At 43.7% G+C, this 4,824-nt stretch overlaps 1 long non-coding RNA gene across 2 annotated transcripts; it reads left to right on the top strand.

The window, feature by feature from the left end:
• The first annotated feature begins 1,281 nt into the window (after window positions 1–1,281).
• On the top strand, window positions 1,282–4,093 carry LOC150039537 (uncharacterized). Of its 2 annotated transcripts, none has more exons than XR_016534334.1 (3): window positions 1,282–1,315; window positions 3,117–3,340; window positions 3,616–4,093. It is a non-coding gene; the product is annotated as an uncharacterized LOC150039537 (long non-coding RNA). The 2 variants fall into 2 exon arrangements; XR_016534333.1 differs by lacking the exon at window positions 1,282–1,315 and adding an exon at window positions 2,078–2,224.
• The last annotated feature ends 731 nt before the right edge of the window (window positions 4,094–4,824 follow it).

Below are 4,824 nucleotides of genomic sequence, written 5' to 3'. Positions count from 1 at the left end.
AGAAAGATATTGAGCAATTGCACAAAAAGAATCATGCATTTCTAGTTCCTTTTCTTGACTGCTATCTTGTTCAATCTGCCAGGCATCTCCTACTTTCTCCTATTACTTCAGGTTCCCTTTGTTTTTCCATGTTGAGCCAGTCTCTTCCACTTCTTCACTGATAGTTTTGTAAGCAACACAGATGACTCCTCTTGTTGCTCTGACTATGCTTCGTGTTCTTCGGCTTTCTTAATGAACTGAAATTCATCATGCTCATCTGATGATTCCATGGAGGCATAGTCTGGCTTCTTTTCTTTTTCGTATATTTTTATTGTAATTAATAGATGGGTTATATTCACAAGACAGATGGTACATTATCTCACAAGCATTGATACGCTTTCTCATGACTTTGTCTCCATTTTCCTCCCCTATGCCCATCCCTCTTCTTGTTTTCCTCCCTTTCCTATTGTATTTTAAATAACCAAATATGCATATATACAATATATCAGATAACAAGGTGAAACACGGTAACAATATGAGATAACCAAGGGATAGCAAAAGAGATGAGAGATAACATAGTACATGAAGGACAACAATTACTCTTTATATGCCTTTTGTTTGTATATTCTGGAGGTCTTTTCATTTAGCATCATTCTATGTGGCCTTATGTATCTTGGTTTTGTTCTATTATAAATCTCTGCTAAGTCTTTCCATTTCCTTACAAATGGGGCTGTGCTTTTGGGAGGCACTCATACCACAGACAGAATTACCTGTGCCGTGACCATGACTGCCTGCACCCCTCACGCCCCAGTCTTCGCATTCCCCTCTACCCCACTCTCAAATCCTGTGGGACTGGATATCCAGGCTACATCTTCCCACACTCACAAAGGGTCTACACTTGTATTCCAGGGGCCCTTTCTTCTGCCATCCAGAGCACAGAATACACACCATGGCGATCACAGAGCTCAAACCCAAAGGCTGAGATGCAGAAGGGGGTGGCCCAGCAGCTTCCCAGGGCCTATCACCCATCCTGTGCATGCTCCAGCTTGTGACTTCCCCTGCTCCACCCTTTGCAAGGAAGTGCCATGCCCACAACCTAATCCCTGGTTCCCACCAATTCCATTCTCCCTTGGATTTTGCAGACAATCTGCCATAAGGGCCTAAGCATTCTGTTCATCACTTTATGTCCTTGTCACTGATTAGCTGCTTTAGCAGGCTCTACCCCTGCCATGGAGAGTGTCCATGTCATGTTCTCTGTGGAGAAGTTGCCCCAGGAGAAGAAATGTGCACTTCATATGAGTGCAATGGAGCAGTTGCTGGATATTCTCTTGAAAAAGTGAGTGTTCCCCCCCAAACCCAGGCCTGATCAGCCACTCCTGGCCTAGTCTTGGAATACTTGGCACATCTCTCAGCCTGTTTGGTTCACTGGGGTGTTTACAGGGAAATTGAGCATGACACAAGTGCACAAGCTGACTATTTTATTAGGACTGGGCCACCATCCCATTTCATTTCCCAAGCATCAATGAAGTCCTAGGAAAAGACATTTCCCAGTAGGAAATAAGGTTTCATTAACAATGGCAGAGGCCTGTGAAGTACTGGAGACAGAGGAAAGGCTGGGAGCTGAATCACTTCTGAGCCATCAAGGAGGGATTGTGTTAGCTTTGCCTGTTAAAACCTTAAAGCATTTACATTTTGGTGTGTAGTTCAGTCCTACCTCTTGAACCCACAGCCTGAATGTTCTCCCTTTGCTGTTCAAAGATTAGCACTGTACCGTTTGAGTCATAGGTCAAGTTCTGGCTTTTTGCTGTCTAATTGAAGACAAGTGCCTTTAGACTTTTACTGACTACACTGGCTTCCAACTGTGATCCTCAGATCTCAGCCTACTGAGTGGCTAAGATTACAGGCATGGCATTTACTTCTTTATTTTGAGAATTCTTTAATTCATTCATTTATTTATTTAGAGCATTTAGTTATTTAGAGGTGCATTTACTTTGGACAGATGCATAGAGGCCTCTTAGGAGACTTTTCATGGAACTGTATAGACATATATCACTTGGGTAGTTTTACATTCCTGCCTGGGATTTAGCTAGCCCTGTACTTGTCTTGTTAGCTCCACATTGAAAAACCATAGAGTTAACTTCCTTCTCTCCTTCCATCACTACAGATCCATCCATTGTAGTTGGGAGGAAGATGAGCAAGTAAAGAAGTGGACTTACGCAGAAATAGATCTGTCATGTAAAACTGGGTATCTTTTTAATCGGTCATGAGACTTAAACTCTGGGCTTGGGTGGTGTCAATGATCTCTTCAGTTCAATGCTATTGCTCTACTCTTGAACCACAGCACTAATTCCCAATTTTCTGGTGGTTAATTGGAGATAAGATTTCCACAGTCTTTTGTGCCAGAGCTGGCTGTAACCCTCCTTCCTCAGATCTCAGTCCCTTGGGTAGATAGAATTGCAGGCATGAGCCACCACGCCTGCCCAAAAATTGGGTATTTTTGAGGCGTCTATTCAAAGCACAAGTTTCTTATTTGCACATCAGTTGTGATTTCCACTAGGTCTTGAGGTTCAGACTTCAGTACATGTTAGATAACATAGTTGTAGGGCCCCCGAGATTTGGCCTACTGGTAGATTGCTTCCCTAGCATGCACCAAGGCCCAGGCTCGATTGCTAGGTAGTGCATCCATAGAAAGAGAAAAAAAAGCTGGAAGTAGTGCTATGCCTCAAGTGGCAGAGTGCCAACTTTGAGGAAAAAGCCCAAGGACACTGGTCAGGGCGCTAAGTTCAAGGCCCAGGACTGCCAACAAAAATGCAGAATAGAGTTGTGGGTGCAATTGTGAGTGTGGACTCTCATGGATTACAGCTAGGGATGTGTGCAGACAGTCAGATCCCATAGGGAAACAACCTTCACATTGCCTATGATATTGAGCATTTTGGAGGATTGTGTCTCAGAAGCTTCTGAAAGTGGGGTGTAAAAGTCATCCTCTTTTTCGGTATCTCTTCCCTCCTCCCAGCATACAAGTGCACATCTCTGCAGGACAACCACAGCATTGGAGTTGTGCAAGAAAGGGGCTTTGGTAGAAGTCTCAGGATGGAGAGAGAAGGCTCTCACTTTCCTTGTCCCCAATGTGCCAGCAGCATCATGTGTTCCATCGTCATGATGTAGATGGATTTATAACCCAGTGATTTCTATGAGCTCAAGGACTGCCACACCCTGACACAACTCAAGCTCTATATGAGGCTCCACATGCCGGCCTCAGAGCTGCTCATCTGCTTTCACATCCTTTTTGACCAGCTGGAGGAATGTGCGACCAGTAAGACCAAGAAAAAGAAGAAGTCCTGGTGTGGGCACCTCAGAGCCTGTGAGTACGAAGCCGATGTGGTCTAGGTACTGGTTGGCCCTTACTTCAACCCAGCTTGGCAAAATTCCCTTTATGGGTGGTGTTGGCCAGGTAATGTCTGTTCTCTCTTTGAAAGGACTCGAGCATAAGCACTCCTTAGAAAGACCCTCCATCTCCTCAGTGTTCAGTCCAAATTCCAATTCTACAGCTTCCTCCATTAAAGCCTCATGGAAGTTGAGTGACACTTCAGCTTGCAGAGTCCACTCTAAGAATCCTGTACCTATTTCCATTCATAGGTTTGGGTTGCCGTAGAAGAGCTTCTCCTGAACTCCAGATGAAAATCCCATCAGTGGATCTATTGACTGACGGAGTTGGAGAATCATCCCTTCAGTCCAGGAAAGCATGGACCTACTGTAGAAAATACCAAACAGATTTGGAATCCTGTGGATATAGCTTGTGCTCTGAACCACACTTGTGACACAGTTGAACCCACAGCTACTCTGGAGGAAGAAAAAGAGCAGCCATAATTCCTTCTGTTTACTTTCACAGTCCAGCCAGAGAGGCTCCACATGTGTCAGAGTGACACTCCACTTACTGTGCAGGCTAAAGGGCCACATGCTGGCCTCATGAAAATATCTCCAGCTTATGTGTGGGGAAAGCAGTAAATGCAGTCTCCATGCTGGATTCACTGGAGGAAAATGAATCAATACTCACAGAATATCCAGACCTATCTGTCTCACCACAGTAGAATCAATCTCCAGTCGACAAACTAGAATCCATCCCCCTCTTAACTCAGGAAGGACATTCTGTTTCTCATGAGCAGGGAGACACTTGAAGGCAACTTGGAGGCCAGTCTGGATTTAGAACTTCAATGCCCCCTTACTAAAAAGACATCTCTTTATCTTCCTCTCATGACCGTTTTCAAATGTTCATTATATTTACTTTTCTATCTATTAAACTCTCATTGTAAATATGTGTATAATTCTTCAGTCCTTATTACACTATGTTTTACTTTCAACCTACAATCTGAGGCCCGAGATACATGGGTCCTGGGTGGTTTAAAAACCAGTCTGGTGGGAGTGTGGGAGGGAAATGGGGACCATGTCAGGAGAAAGGGGATCAATGTTCGTGAAGTTACATCTTCTATCTGGTGAATATAATGTAACCCTTCTATTAATCAAAATAAAATGATTTAAAAAATAAAAAATAGAACTTTTACAAGATTTTACACAATAAAAATAAAGCAGACTGGCCAGGACCTGTACAAGATAACCTTACTGGATATACAGAGAACTATGAAATGTATGGAATTACAGGGAATCCAGGCCAGGCGCCCAGGGACAGACAGGTTAGCTACCAAAACTTAAGGACAGAGCAGATGCCTAGAAAGGTGTTCTGCCAATTGGGAGAAATGCCAGAGTAACTGAAGCAATATGTGGGACTCTATGTGGTACTCTGTTCTGTGAGTTCAAGTCTGTTTAGTATCTTTTGTTCTTTGTACAAAT

The sequence above is a fragment of the Megascapheus bottae genome, unplaced genomic scaffold, assembly GCF_031878675.1.
Source record: "Megascapheus bottae isolate mThoBot1 unplaced genomic scaffold, mThoBot2.hap1 HAP1_SCAFFOLD_144, whole genome shotgun sequence".
NCBI classification, from domain to species: domain Eukaryota; kingdom Metazoa; phylum Chordata; class Mammalia; order Rodentia; family Geomyidae; genus Megascapheus; species Megascapheus bottae.
Note: the sequence above shows the minus strand (reverse complement) of the source record. Positions and strands in the feature narration are given on the sequence as shown.